The 16,774-nt window shown below is 46.4% G+C and overlaps 1 protein-coding gene across 1 annotated transcript in view; it reads left to right on the forward strand.

Moving 5' to 3' along the window:
• LOC126295469 (pleckstrin homology domain-containing family G member 5) overlaps nt 1–16,774 on the forward strand; it is a 1,663,439-nt gene that overhangs the window by 1,293,278 nt on the left and 353,387 nt on the right. The window lies entirely within an intron of this gene.

Consider the following 16,774-nt stretch of genomic DNA (forward strand, 5'->3'; position numbering starts at 1 on the left):
AACTTTCTCTTCCGAACGCGAAAATATTTGGTTGAGCCCAACCTACATAGGTAGGAATGATCATCAAAATAAAATAAGAGAAATCAGAGCTCGAACAGAAAGGTTTAGGTGTTCGTTTTTCCCGCTCGCTGTTCGGGAGTGGAATAGTAGAGAGATAGTATGATTGTGGTTCGATGAACCCTCTGCCAAGCACTTAAATGTGAATTGCAGAGTAGTCATGTAGATGTAGATGCAGAAAGTTACAGTGAACTCAGTGGGCAGGTCATTCCAGAAATGTTCGATAAATGATCTTTGTATAACTTTGAAACTTTTGTGTGTGTGTGTGCGTCTCTACAAGTGGAGAATAAAGATATTTTTTTTATAAACAGAAAAAAAAAGTTGGTAGAGCACTTGCGTGCGAAAAGGCAAAGGTTCGGAGTTCGAGTCTCGGTACGGCACACAGTTTTAATCTGCCAGGAAGTTTCAAAATGACATACTGTTACAAGTCTTACAGAAGGGAGAGGAGGGAAGGGAGAGATTATTTTATGTGCTCAAAGTGACCTCCATTAGCAGTCAGACAACAGTGCCGCCGCTGAACTATTGCCCGAACTACGGCTAGCAGTGTTGCCGGTGTGATAGCCGCACAGGGGGCGTGTGTGGTTTCTCGTAGCTCGTTCGGTGTAGCTACCTCCTGTTGGTGTCATTTTTCGAGTTCCCCCACTGGAAGGAATCAAGATGTATAAGGGCTGGAGACTGCGGTGGGTACTCAGCAGCTCCTCTTCCACCTGTCCGTCGTCCAGACAGACTTTCAGCGAAGTAAGCTCTGACATCTCCGTCAGAGTGCCATCTTGTTGTAGGTAAAATCTTTCATCTCCGAACACCTCTCGGATGGCAGCTAAAACCGATGTTGGTAGCCTATGAAGTATCACCAGTTACGGTACTTACAAAGAAGAATCGGCCAACCAAAGTACTTATATGGAGTGTGGCCAAATGTCAAAGTGGAACATGGACGATAAACAGTTTAGACAAAAAAAAATTATAGAAGTTTTGAGATGTGGTGCTACAGAAGAAAGCTGAAGATTAGGTGGGTAGATCATGTAACTAATGAGGTGGTACTGAATAGAATTAGGGAGTAGAAAAATTTGTGGTACGACTAGAAGAAGGGATCGGTTGTTAGGACACGTTCTAAGACATGACGGGATCACCAGTTTAGTACTGGAGAGCAGGGTGGAGGGTAAAAATCGTAGAGGGAGACCAAGAGATGAATACACTAAGCAGATTCAGAAGGATGTAGGGTGCGGTAGTGACACTACAGGCCAGTAAATTGCTACACCACGAAGATGACGTGCTACAGACTCGAAATTTAGCCGACAGGAAGAAGATGCTGTGATATGCAAATGATTAGCATTTTAGAGCATACACACAAGGTTGGCGCCGGTGGCGACACCTACAACGTGCTGACATGACGAAAGTTTACAACCGATTTCTCATACACAAACAGCAGTTGACCGGCGTTGCCTGGTGAAACGTCGTTGTGATGCCTCGTGTAAGGAGGAGAAATGCGTACCATCACGTTTCCGACTTTGACAAAGGTCGGATTGTAGCCCATCGCGATTGAGGTTTATCGTATCGCGACATTGCTGCTCGCGTTGGTCGAGATCCAATGACTGTTAGCAGAATATGGAATCGGTGGGTTCAGGAGGGTAATACGGAACGCCGTGCTGGATCCCAACGGCCTCGTATCACTAGCAGTCGAGATGACAGGCATCTTATCCGCACGGCTGTAACGGATCGTGCAGCTACGTCTCGATCCCTGAGCGAACAGATGGGGACGTTTGCAAGACAACAACCATCTGCACGAACAGTTCGACGACGTTTGCAGCAGCACGGACTCCCAGCTCGGAGACCATGGCTGCGGTTACCCTTGACGCTGCATCACAGACAGGAGCGCCTGCGATGGTGTACTCGACGACGAACCTGGGTGGCAAAACTTCACTTTTTCGGATGAATCCAGGTTCTGTTTACTGCATCACGATGGTCACATCCGTGTTTGGCGACATCGCGGTGAACGCACATTGGAAGCGTCTATTTGTTTCATCGCCATACTGGCGTATCACCCGGCGTGATGGTATTGCGTGCAATTGGTTACATGTCTCAGTCACCCCTAGTTCGCATTGACGGCACTTTGAACAGTGGACGTTACGTTTCAGATGTGTTACGACCCGTGGCTCTACCCTCCATTCGATCCCTGTGAAACCCTACATTTCTGGAGGTTAATGCACGACCGCATGTTGCAGGTCCTATACGGGCCTTTCTGGATACAGAAATGCCCTGTCCAGCACATTCTCCAAATCTGTCACCAATTGAAAACGCCTGGTCAATGGCGGCCGAGCAACTGGCTCGTCACAATACGCCAGTCACTACTCTTGATGAACTGTGGTATCGTGTTGAAGCTGCACGGGCAGCTGTACCTGTACACGCCATTCAAGCTCTGACTCAATGCCCAGGCGTATCAAGGCCGTTATTACCGCCAGAGGTGGTTGTTTTGGATACTGATTTCTCAGTGATCTATGCACCCAAATTGCGTGAAAATGTAATCACATCTCAGTTCTAGTATAATATGTTTGTTCAATGAATACCCGTTTATTATGTGCATTTCTTCTTGGTGTAGCAATTTTAATGGCCAGTACTGTACTTGGAGATGAAGAGGCTTGCACAGGATAGATTAGCATGGAGAGCCTCATCAAACCAGTCTTTGGAGTGAGGACCACAACAACAACAACAACTCGCTACAGGTACAAAAATAATTCAAACGTACTCGATCAATTGATGTAGCGTAGGTGTCTTAAAAATAGCCGAAAAGCGTCAGTTAAATATTAGAAACGTGCCCAAAATGGTGTTCGCCATTGGGTAATACCTCCGCATCTTGTGGTCTACTGGCTGGCGTTGCTGCCTCTGGATTATGGGATCCTGGGTTCGATGACCGGCCGGTTTGGGGATTTCTCTCTGTCCAGGGACTGGGTGTCTGTGTTGTCGTCATCATTTCATCGTCATCATTCGTGACCATGTCTAATTTGTATTGTGTAACAATAGGACTGGTGAAAAATGGGACTTTTTTTTGTCATCAGTCTACTGACTGCTTTGATGCGGCCCGCCACGAATTCCTCCCCTGTGCTAACCTCTTCATCTCAGAGTAGCACTTGCAACCTACGTCCTCAATTATTTGTTTGACGTATTCCAATCTCTGTCTTCCTCTACAGTTTTTGCCCTCTACAGCTCCCTCTAGTACCATGGAAGTCATTCCCTCATGTCTTAGCAGATGTCCTATCATCCTGTCTCTTCTCCTTATCAGTGTTTTCCACATATTCCTTTCCTCTCCGATTCTGCGTAGAACCTCCTCATTCCTTACCTTATCAGTCCACCTAATTTTCAACATTCGTCTATAGCACCACGTCTCAAATGCTTCGACTCTCTTCTGTTCCGGTATTCCCACAGTCCATGTTTCATGCTGTACTCCAGACGTACATCCTCAGAAATTTCCTCCTCCAATTTAAGCCCGGTATTTGATATTAGTAGACTTCTCTTGGCCAGAAATGCCTTTTTTGCAATAGCGAGTCTGGTTTTTAATGTCCTCCTTGCTCCGTCCGTCATTGGTTATTTTACTGCCTAGGTAGCAGAATTCCTTAACTTCATTGATTTCGTGACCATCAATCCTGATGTTAAGTTTCTCGCTGTTCTCATTTCTACTAATTCTCATTACCTTCGTCTTTCTCCGATTTACTCTCAAACCATACTGTGTACTCATTAGACTGTTCATTCCGTTCAGCAGATCATTTAATTCTTCTTCACTTTCACTCAGGATAGCAATGTCATCAGCGAATCGTATCATTGATATCCTATGACCTTGTATTTTAATTCCACTCCTGAACCTTTCTGTTATTTCCATCATTGCTTCCTCGATGTACAGATTGAAGAGTAGGGGCGAAAGGCTACAGCCTTGTCTCACACCCTTCTTAATACGAGCACTTCGTTCTTGATCGTCCACTCTTATTATTCCCTCTTGGTTGTTGTACATATTGTGTATGACCCGTCTCTCCCTATAGCTTAGCCCTACTTTTTTTCAGAATCTCGAACAGCTTGCACCATTTCATATCGTCGAACGCTTTTTCCAGGTCGACAAATCCTATGAACGTGTCTTGATTTTTCTTTAGCCTTGCTTCCATTATTAGCCGTAACGTCAGAATTGCCTCTCTCGTGCCTTTACTTTTCCTAAAGCCAAACTGATCGCCACCTAGCGCACTCTCAATTTTCTTTTCCATTCTTCCGGTAGCGCTGCGTATGTAACTTAGTTGCGAGGTGGAAGTATGACATGTACTGCCTAAGGAGTGAGCAGAGCTGGGAAAGTTTTCCCATATGAACATCACGAAGTTTCATGGTGGCAGCTTTTGGTCGAGGCGCTAATTAAAACCTGATGACCGCCCTCTGTATGAAACTGGAAAAAAAATTTCCATCACGTATTTCCGCAGCTCTGTCCGAAGTATTGCCCCAGCTCGTTAGCGGGGCCCGCCAGGACGAATGTTAAGCGAGACGCGATCGTAATGTGTCGCCACGACTCGCCGCATGCATAATGCATGAGGCGCATGCGCGGTGTAGAACCAACCCCGTGGCGCGTGAAATGCGTTTTACACCCCTCCCCCCCCTCCTCCCCCCCTCCTCGCCCGCCTTCCCTGTGTTTCCCGCCCCCATATCAGGCTCTTCCCAGAGCGCGCAGCCGCTGGCATTGCGTCACTTGCGCCCTCGTAAACTTTCCCCGGTTTATTACCGCTGTTAAAGGAAAAAAAGGCCTCCAGTCACACCCCACACCCTCTCGTCTCCCCCGCCGTTTTCCTTTACAAACCTGACCTCACTTGCCGCTAGCAGATAGTAACAAGAGGTTATCGCTGGTTTATTACTTCGCGGTTCGCAGAACTCCAGTCTCGTTAATACCCCACTAACTCTTAAATGCACTCCAAATAAGCTTCCTCTCCCCCGCCCCCCTCGCCACACTTCGCTTACATTTTTTTTTCTACCCCTAAATGTTGCGCTGTATTCGCATCGGCAAGGGCGTGATTTAACCCAGAAAGGTCCTCCGGAAATTTTACGTTTCCCGCCACGTTTGTTTCCAGGGACATGCAAACGCAGTGTCTGTGTAGGGATATACGGTGCGCATACAAAATCTTCCTCTGAACTCTGAAATTATACACTCCTGGAAATTGAAATAAGAACACCGTGAATTCATTGTCCCAGGAAGGGGAAACTTTATTGACACATTCCTGGGGTCAGACACATCACATGATCACACTGACAGAACCACAGGCACATAGACACAGGCAACAGAGCATGCACAATGTCGCCACTAGTACAGTGTATATCCACCTTTCGCAGCAATGCAGGCTGCTATTCTCCCATGGAGACGATCGTAGAGATGCTGGATGTAGTCCTGTGGAACGGCTTGCCATGCCATTTCCACCTGGCGCCTCAGTTGGACCAGCGTTCGTGCTGGACGTGCAGACCGCGTGAGACGACGCTTCATCCAGTCCCAAACATGCTCAATGGGGGACAGATCCGGAGATCTTGCTGGCCAGGGTAGTTGGCTTACACCTTCTAGAGCACGTTGGGTGGCACGGGATACATGCGGACGTGCATTGTCCTGTTGGAACAGCAAGTTCCCTTGCAGGTCTAGGAATGGTAGAACGATGGGTTCGATGACGGTTTGGATGTACCGTGCACTATTCAGTGTCCCCTCGACGATCACCAGAGGTGTACGGCCAGTGTAGGAGATCGCTCCCCACACCACGATGCCGGGTGTTGGCCCTGTGTGCCTCGGTCGTATGCAGTCCTGATTGAGGCGCTCACCTGAACGGCGCCAAACACGCATACGACCATCATTGGCACCAAGGCAGAAGGGACTCTCATCGCTGAAGACGACACGTCTCCATTCGTCCCTCCATTCACGCCTGTCGCGAAACCACTGGAGGCGGGCTGCACGATGTTGGGGCGTGAGCGGAAGACGGCCTAACGGTGTGCGGGACCGTAGCCCAGCTTCATGGAGACGGTTGCGAATGGTCCTCGCCGATACCCCAGGAGCAACAGTGTCCCTAATTTGCTGGGAAGTGGCGGTGCGGTCCCCTACGGCACTGCGTAGGATCCTACGGTCTTGGCGTGCATCCGTGCGTCGCTGCGGTCCGGTCCCAGGTCGACGGGCACGTGCACCTTCCGCCGACCACTGGCGACAACATCGATGTACTGTGGAGACCTCACGCCCCACGTGTTGAGCAATTCGGCGGTACGTCCACCCGGCCTCCCGCATGCCCACTATACGCCCTCGCTCAAAGTCCGTCAGCTGCACATACGGTTCACGTCCACGCTGTCGCGGCATGCTACCAGTGTTAAAGACTGCGATGGAGCTCCGTATGCCACGGCAAACTGGCTGACACTGACGGCGGCGATGCACAAATGCTGCGCAGCTAGCGCCATTCGACGGCCAACACCGCGGTTCCTGGTGTGTCCGCTGTGCCGTGCGTGTGATCATTGCTTGTACAGCCCTCTCGCAGTGTCCGGAGCAAGTATGGTGGGTCTGACACACCGGTGTCAGTGTGTTCTTTTTTCCATAAGCAGGAGTGTATTTGTAAGAAACTAAGCTACATATTGCTATGCGGTTTGTCGCAAGTTGTAGGTTAGCTGATACAGTTTGCTTTTATGTACACACTTGCAAATGTGCTCCATTTGTTCCCAGTTGATCTTACAGACGATACAAAATTGTTGAGGCTTTCGTGGCCACTTGTTGACAAACAGCCTATTGCCTTCTGTCTCGGGTTCTTCGGCCGACGTCTCACCACGAGCTATTTCACGCGGAATGGCGATTTCTACGAATAGCTGGAAGGCGTCGCAATGGGTAGTCCTCTCAGTCCAGCGGTGGCCAACTTCTTCGTGGAACAATTCGAAGCACAGTCACTGGACTCGCAGACTTGCAAACCTAAGGTGTGGTACAGGTACGTCGATGATACTTTCGTGGTGTGGAGCCATGGTGAAGAACAGCTCGGTGACTTCCTAAGACACTTTAACAGCCTCCTTGCCAACATAACATTTACCATGGAAGTAGGAAAGGACAAGAAACTGCCATTCCTAGATGTACTGGTCACAAGGGACGGCGAAAACCTGGGACACAGCGTGTATCGAAATCTGTCACGCCACGGACCGATACCTGCACAAACTATCAAACCTGCAACCGAGCCAGAAAAGAGGCACGATTAGTACGCTCTTAACGAGAGAAGGACGAATATGTGAGCCGCATCACCTCAGACGAGAAATGCGACCCCTGGAAACTAGCCGGCCGGAGTGGCCGAGCGGTTCTAGGCGCTACAGTCTGGAACCGCGCGACCGCCACGGTCGCAGGTTCGAATCCTGCCTCGGGCATGGATGTGTGTGATGTCCTTAGGTTAGTTAGGCTTAAGTAGTTCTACGTTCTAGGGGACTGGTGACCACAGCGGTTAAGTCCCATAGTGCTCAGAGCCATTTGAACCATTTTTGAACAGCTGGAAACTGCCTGAGGAGCAATGGGTACTCCACAAACCACTCGGCGAAGAAAGGAACCAGAAAAAGAAATGTCGGGTACGGCCTTTCTGCCATACATTCCCAGAGTGACGGACAGAATCGGCCGTATATTGCGCAGACATGGCGTAAAGACGATTTTCAAACCGACAAGGAAGATCAAAGTGTGTCGTAGATCGGCGAAGGAGAGGAGTGACCCACTTGCGATGTCGGGAATATACCGTATACCGTGCACATGCGGAAAAGTTTGTGTCGGAATGGCTGGACGGTCCATCAACCCAGGATCAAAGAGCTTAAGCGACATTGCAGGTTGCGGCAGGTGGAGAAATCGGCCGTGGTAGAGCACGCACTGTGTGAGACCGACCACGTAATGAAATTCGCCGACACGGAAGTCCTGGCTGTAGAGAAGCACTATCACACGCGCTTGTTCAGAGAAGCTGCAGAAATACAAAAACACGCGAACAGTTTGAACAAGAAAGAGGAAAGCCTTAAGGTAAACGGATCCTGGTTTCCAGTACTGCAGCGAAAGACCGCCGCAGGTAGAAGAGGAGAACCGCACCGAAAGTGACCGCGGAGAAGCCCTCGGACGTTGGCGCGCCGGGTACACATAGCCTGCGGCCGCAAGCTCGGCTCCAGTTCAGCACCGGCAATTTCAGGCTGAAGTTTTGACAATGCCAGCCACTCGTGCTGGCGAAACGTCAGAAAAATCATTAGATGAACGTCGGCCGAAGAACCCGAGTCAGAAGCCAATAGACAGTTTGTTACAGACGATAGTTTCTGTCCACGTCTTTGCCAACCTGTCTTCCGTCGCGTTATTTACAGCATCTCCTCTCCGGGAGGAAACAGTGTGCACATCATGAACTACTCAACTGAACACTGTATGCTTAATGTAACACTCAAAAAAAGAGTCAAGAAGTGTTATATCATGAAGATGGTGTCCATGATGTTGCATCGTTGCTATTGAACCATCTGCCCGCCAGGTTTCATCCAAGAACTTGCGAACAAATTATCTCCATTGAGGCTGACCAACATCTTGTTCAGAAACTACCCACAGTCGAAATTCCTGTACCTGAGGTGCAACATAAATTTCCAACATGTTCCAGTCGCTTGATGCCTTTCTAAGAGTCTCCCTTCCTTCCAAGCTAATTATGTGGGTGTAGACGAGATATAGGAAATGCAATCCGAAAACAAAGGAAGTAGGTTACAGTGCGCTTGTTCGCCCACTGCTCGAATACTGCTCAACAGTGTGGGATCCGTACCAGATAGGGTTGATAGAAGAGATAGAGAAGATCCAACGGAGAGCAGGGTGCTTCGTTACAGGATCATTTAGTAATCGCGAAAGCGTTACGGAATGACAGATAAACTCCAGTGGAAGACTCTGCAGGAGAGACGCTCAGTAGCTCGGTACGGGCTCTTTTTGAAGTTTTGAGAACATACCTTCACCGAAGAGTCAAGCAGTATATTGCTCCCTCCTACGTATATCTCGCGAAGAGACCGTGAGGATAAAATCAGAGAGATTAGAGCCCACACAGAAGCGTACCGACAATCCTTCTTTCCACGAACAATACGAGACTGGAATAGAAGGGAGAACCGATAGAGGTACTCAGGGTACCCTCCGCCACACACCGTCTGGTGGCTTGCGGAGTAAGGATGTAGATGTAGATAGCTGAAATTCCAAGATGCAGTGTCGACAGCAATAGACAGATTCGTACCCCATAAATTAATAAGAGACGGGACTGATGCACCGTGGTACACGAAACACGTCAGTACACTGTTGCAGAAAAAGCATGCCAAATTCAGAAGATCGGAAAATCCCCAAGGCTGGCTAACTTTCACGGAAGCCCGAAATTTAGTGCGGACGTCAATTCGAGATGCTTTTAACAGTTTCCACAATGAAACATTGTCTCAAAATATGGTAGAAAACCCAAAGAGATTCTGGTCGTATGTAAAGTACACTAGTGGAAGAAAAACAGGCAATACCGTCACTGCACGATAGCGATGGAAATGTTACCGATGATGGTTCGTGGTGCCACTAAAGCGGAGTTAGTAAATACAGCTTTCCGTAATTCCGTCACAAAAGAATACGAAGTAAATATTCCAGAATTCGAAACCAGAACAGCTGTTAGCATGAGTGACATAAAAGTAGATGTCTTAGGTGTTGAGCCGGCCGGAGTGGCCGAGCGGTTCTAGGCGCTACAGTCTGGAGCCGCGCGACCGCTACGGTCGCAGGTTCGAATCCTGCCTCGGGCATGGATGTGTGTGATGTCCTCAGGTTGGTTAGGTTCAAGTATTTCTACGTTCTAGGGGACTGATGACCTCAGATGTTGATTGCCATAGTGCTCAGAGCCATTTGAACATCTTAGGTGTTGAGAAACAAATCACTTAAGAAACGCAAGTCTTCCGGTCCAGATGGTATACCAGTCAGGTTTCTTTCAGAATATGCAGACACAATAGCGCCCTTCTTAGTAATCATATGATGCCCAAGTAGGTGTTTTAGGTGCTGTCGCGGCTAAACCGCACATCAGCAGCAGACAAATTGCGCGAGATAGGCAATTTAAAAACGTCGGTACTGAGAATGCTACATCAACGTCGATTCCACCCGTACCATATTTCTATGCACCAGGAATTGCATGGCGACGACTTTGAACGTCGTGTACAGTTCTGCCACTGGGCACAAGAGAAATTACGGGACGATGACAGATTTTTTGCACGCGTTCTATTTAGCGACGAAGCGTCATTCACCAACAGCGGTAATGTAAACCGGCATAATATGCACTGCTGGGCAACGGAAAATCCACGATGGCTGCGACAAGTGGAACATCTGCGACATTGGCAGGTTAATGTGTGGTGCGGCATTATGGAAGGAAGGATAATTGGCACCCGTTTTATCGATGGCAATCTAAATAGTGCAATGTATGCTGATTTCCTACGTAATGTTGTACCGATGTTACTACAAGATGTTTCACTGCATGACAGAATGGCGATGTACTTCCAACATGATGGATGTCCGGCAAATAGCTCGCATGCGGTTGAAGCGGTATTGAATAGCATATTTCATGACAGGTGGATTGGTCGTAGAAGCACCATACCGTGGCCCGCACGTTCACCGGATCTGACGTCCCCAGATTTCTTTCTGTGGGGAAAGTTGAACGATATTTGCTATCGTGATCCACCGACAACGCCTCACAACATGCGTCAGCGCATTGTCAGTGCGTGTGCGAACATTACGGAAGGCGAACTACTCGCTGTTGAGAGGAATGTCCGTCAACCTCAAGGCATTTGGCAGTACGTGTAACGACATCATTTTGGGCATTTATTGGATTAGTGTGATATTTACAGGTAATCACGCTGTAACAGCATGCGTTCTCAGAAATGATAAGTTCATAAAGGTAAATGTATCACATTGGAACAACGGAAATAAAATGTTCAAAGGTACCTACGTTCTGTATTTTAATTTAGAAAACCTACCTGTTACCAACTGTTCGTCTAAAATTGTGAGCCATATGTTTGTCACTATTACAGCGCCATCTATCACAAAGCGAAAAAAGTGGTCCAACTAAAACATTCATATTTCTTTACGTAGTACAGGAATATGTAATACAAATGGGGGTTCCTATTTTTAAAAAAAGCGTAGTTGATATCCGTTTGACCTGTGGAAGCTCCATCTAGCGGGCCAACCATAGCGCCATCTGGTTTCCCCTTTCAAGCTAGACGAGTTTCGTTCTTTGTAGTTTTTTCATTTGATGCTTATTTCGTGAGATATTTGGCCCGGCCACGATCAATGGACCACCCTGTATACAGGAGTCACCTGTGCTATTTTTCGGTCGCTTGGGATTTTACGCTGGGCGATAAATTAGCGATTATTGTAAGATAAGTAAATAAGGGTGTTAGTGCTTTGTAAAAACGAATTGGGATCCATCTGCACCTGGAGACTTACTTGTTTTCAATTCTCATCGTGCCGTCTCGCGTAATGGCGGACACATTACTCTGCGAGAGAGATTAAGACACGCACAGAGACATGTAGCCAATTTTTATCCCTTTGATTTGTTAATTAGTTAATGTCATGTTTCGTAGATCATTTGTAGGATTCTGTAGAATGAGTCAATTTATGTTCTCATTACGCATTCATGTGTAAATGTCGCTATATGCTGAAACATTAACGACTCATTTTTGATTTTTGTTAATAGAGATGTGAGATGTGCATTAACTATTCCCACCCTCTTCCACCTGCTACACGTTAGAAATGTCGAAATTCTTCTACGCAGCAGATGGACCTGAATTTTTTCAGTACGTTTTCGAATCTACTTTTCAAGCTATCGCACATTTTACATCATTAGGTAAGCGGTCAAAAACTCTTTGGTGGCAGCATTGCGCAAGTCCTTTTCTGCTGAAGACAAGTTTAATGTGCGGTAATGAGTGTCGTTTTCTTCTGCTGGTGTTGTATTTACGTACATCGCCCTTCCTTTTGAACTGTACTGCATCGTTTGCAACAAACGTCATGACGGAGTGAATAGTCTATGAAGCAGTAGTCAAAATGCTCAACTGTATAACGGGAGTTAGAACGGAAAAGAACTTTTCTTTCACATTTTCGGGTTTTTATCTCGTTATAAAATTAGCAATTTTCCGAATATAGTGATATACATATCACTCATAAGCTCGCATGGGAAGTATTTTACTTTATTTTTTAAATATAATCTACACAGGTTGAAAATGTTAAAATTTTTTACTTACATTACTTCAAGATCTAATGAAATCGGTAATTTTTTATATAGAAGGCTGTGGTTTGCTGTGTTATAAAGGTCATGTCCAGAAGAGGATGGGCACCAGGTTGAAGAAGTTGAAACAAAATTTGGCAGACAAGAAACTTTCTGATGCTAAAACCATAAGAGGCAAGCTGACAGACAAAATGATTGATGAAGTAGAGCAGTATTATGGGATGGCCATTAGAAATAATACTGAGGATTTGTTGAAAATGAAGCAGGCAATATGGGCTACCTTCCCCCACAGACTGTCAACTGGTGAAAAACCAGTACACCACCTTTGCCCTCCTGGATCTGATTAATGGTGCAATTACCGCAATGCGCAGTACTCAAACAGTTCGTACTGCAATAAACATTCCACCCCAGCAGCAGTCATGGATATCATAAAACCTATTTGCAGAGATCTGGCAAATCCTGAATTACTGAAGAAGTGTCTGCACGTTCAGACTCAAAATCCCAATGAGTCGTTCAGTATCGCATATGGACTCACGTGCCAAAAAATGTTTGTGTTGGAATGAAGACACTAAAGGGGGGGGGGGGTGTCAGTGATGCTGTTATTGCTTTTAATGATGGCAACATTGGTAGGGTGAAAGTGCTACAGCATATGGAAATTAATCGTGGAACAAACTGCATCAGAGAAATTGAACGGATGGACAAGGTTCGCATTGATAAAGCAGAGTATGCATCACAGTTGGCCACTAAGGAGTCCAGAAAGAAGAAAAGAAGAAATAAACTTGGAAAAAGATCAAGAGGATGAAATACAGTATGGTGCAAGGTGCTCCTGAGTGACTAAAAATAAAAAAATTAAGCATATATTGAGTGAGTTACAGTCTTTTGAAACTTTAGAAGCCGTTCCTGAAAATTTACATTTTCTGCTGTATTCTTCCCTAAATCTCAGAAACCACTTAGAGTACAGTATTGAGATTGTCAGGGAGTAATAACATACCTATCCTGAGTCTACTAAACTAAACAAAGAACATAACGTTATGTATTATTAAAATTATTTACGATAACGTACAAAAAAGTGCACAAAATTTTAACCATGTGATTAAAAAATTGTATATCCGAAAGCAGTGTCTGAAACGCAATTATTGTAGTTCAGTATAGACAGAATATATAGTTTAATGTTCTGTAAAAGTTTCATGTCAATGGCTACAGTGGTTCCTGAAATACAGGGGAGCCAAGTCACTAAATTTAACATTGTCGGGATAGGGCGTTCCAATTCCCCTTTAGCAGCTGTATAAAACGCCCTCGGAATTCTTGCCGCGTCACTTCAGGGAAAGAATCTTGAGCTTTCGATGATTACCTCCATCGTCTTCGTCAGGAGCAACTGCCTATCGAAACTGCTGTTGTGCTGGTCTACGTACGAGGTCTCCTCAAAGAATTCCGGGACTTTGTCCACAACGTTTTTCTACGCTTACCTTTCATTTATTGTGCACGGTCTCCTTCGAAATCCACAAGTGGTACACCGCTCCCAACACCGTTTCCGCTCCTAGAAGCTGTCTCGGTACGGGTCTTGCTGGATCGGACGAATCGCCGTCTGGTAGTTTTCTTTCTTTTATCTCGTCTAGGAAGTCGTTTCTGAAAGTATTTGTTTGGAGTGTAGCCATGTATGGAAGTGAAACATGGACGATTACTAGTTTGGACAAGAAGAGAATAGAAGCTTTCGAAATATGGTGCTACAGAAGAATACTGAAGATAAGGTGGATAGATCACGTAACTAATGAGGAGGTATTGAATAGGATTGGGGAGAAGAGAAGTTTGTGGCACAACTTGACTAGAAGAAGGGATCGGTTGGTAGGAGATGTTTTGAGGCATCAAGGGATCACAAATTTAGCATTGGAGGGCAGCGTGGAGGGTAAAAATCGTAGAGGGAGACCGAGAGATGAGTACACTAAGCAGATTCAGAAGGATGTAGGTTGCAGTAGGTACTGGGAGATGAAGCAGCTTGCACAGGATAGAGTAGCATGGAGAGCTGCATCAAACCAGTCTCAGGACTGAAGACAACAACAACAACAACAACATCTCGTCTGTCGTTGCAAATCTTCCTCCTTTCAACGGAATTTTTAACTTTGGAAATAAAAAAAAAAGAAGTTTTCAGGGGCCAGTTCTGGGGAATATGGAGGATGAGGCAGCACAGTGATTTCGGTTTTTGGCCGGCCGTGGTGGCCGAGCGGTTCTAGGCGCTTCAGTCCGGAACCGCGAGACTGCTAAGGTAGCAGGTTCGAATCCTGCCTCGGGCATGGATGTGTGTGATGTCCTTAGGTTAGTTAGGTTTAAGTAGTTCTAAGTTCTAGGGGACTGATTACCTCAGATCTTATACGTGATAGTGGTCAGAGCCATTGGAACCATTTTTTGCATCCGCACAAAGAGATCATTGGCTGTCCCTATATATAATCCGCATTTCGCGATCGAGAAATCTCTTCACCCTCAACGTGTGACTGTGTGGTGTGAAATGTCCAGTTGCGGAATCGCGGGATAATCTATACGACATTCCTTGATAGCACGGTGACTACCAAACCCTACTGAAGGTTCTGGAAGACGATTTCATCCCCATTATCGAAAGTGACCCTAATTTCGACAAGATGTGATTCATACAAGACGGATCTCTATCCCGTCGAAGCTGGAGGAGCACAAGGGTCGCTTTGTGGCTCTGGCGTACCCAGAGATCACTGGCATGAGCCTCGACTCACCGCAATATTATGCGGATCTCAACATATGCGACTCCTTTTCTGTATTAAAGGCAAAGTGTAGAGCAACAATCCCAAAACCATTGCTGAGCTGAAAACAGCCATACAGAAGGTCACTGAAAGCATCGGTATTCCGACAGTACAGCGGGCCATGCTACTCATCTGCGCTACATCAGATGGCGGGCGTATCGAACATGTCGTAACATAAATCCGAATACCTGTTGTGATGATTACGTTTACGATTTTTGTGGAGCAGTCACGCACCAACGGGGATGAATGTGCGGGTGCGCTATGCTGGTGCAAGAGCAATAAATTCGTCTCGCCACATATTAGGCCGTTTCCTTCTCACAGGATTTCATGACACGACCCAAGTGAAACGTTACACTCTTCTGCAGTCTCTTGGACAGTCAAGTCGTCGAGTGGTACGCACATTGTTGTTGACGTTTCTGACATGAGCGTCCTCTACATCTACATCTACGTTTTACTCCGCAAGCCATCCAACGGTGTGTGGCGGAGGGCACTTTACGTGCCACTGTCATTACCTCCCTTTCCTGTTCCAGTCGCGTATGGTTCGCGGGAAGAACGACTGTCTGAAAGCGTCCGTGTGCGCTCGAATCTCTCTAATTCTACATTCGTGATCTCCTCGGGAGGTATAAGTAGGGGGAAGCAATATATTCGATACCTCATCCAGAAACGCACCCTCTCGAAACCTGGACAGCGAGCTACACCGCGATGCAGAGCGCCTCTCTTGCAGAGTCTGCCACTCGATTTTGCTAAACATCTCCGTAACCCTATCACGCTTACCAAATAACGTCGGTAGACGTTAACTTCCGTCCAGCCATTTTTAAACCGTGTGAACCATTCGTAACACTGAGTACGGCTTAAGACTCGTCACCGTAGACTTCCTGCATCATTTGGTGAGTCTTTCTAAAGGTTTTCTTGCGCCACGCCAAATGTAATGCAGACATGTTGCTCCTCTAATCCCGCTGTCTCAAAATTGGCAAACTGTGCTACACAAAGTTCTACTCAATACAGCATTGAACAATAACTAACACATATACAACAATCAAACTTCCGGTAGTTACACATTAAACGCAGGCGCATGCAGGGGTGCCAACCACATCTCACTCCACCTCACGAATGGCGCGAAATTATTAATGTTCCGGAATTTTTTGAACAGACCTCGTGGTTCTGGCACAGATGGCGTCAGCAATACGTAATTAGCTACCAATCAGAAGTCGTGTATTGGCTATGTAAGGCCACCACAGCAGCCGTTTCGACAGTTGCCCCTGACGAAGACGGTCGAGGTAATTGTCGAAAGATCGTGGTTTTAACCTGAACTGACGCGGCAAGAAGTCGGGGAATGTTTTATTCAACAGCACTGTCGTGAAAGACTCCGTTCTCCTTAAACAGATGCCTCGAAGATGATCATGAGTTAGCACCACACATTATTATTTAATGTAGACTTCTTAGAAAGAAGAAGATAGCGACCAGCCACTGTTAACTCTGCTATTTATTTAGGTGACACTGTATATCGTCGTGAAATTCCAACATTGCAGCTGCAATGCAGGGGAGAAAAAAAATGATGGAGCAATAGTTTCCGATCCTCCCTCGTAGATCCCCGTTAAGCGGTTTCGCCTCAGTCATAAGAAACTCCGCTCCCTACTTTGCTTGCATTATTGACTATGCGAATGGAATAGCACATTATTTAGTGTAATATTATTACTATAGCCATTTAAATGTAGGTGTAATGAT

This window comes from Schistocerca gregaria, chromosome 11 (genome assembly GCF_023897955.1).
Source record: "Schistocerca gregaria isolate iqSchGreg1 chromosome 11, iqSchGreg1.2, whole genome shotgun sequence".
Taxonomy (NCBI): Eukaryota; Metazoa; Arthropoda; class Insecta; order Orthoptera; family Acrididae; genus Schistocerca; species Schistocerca gregaria.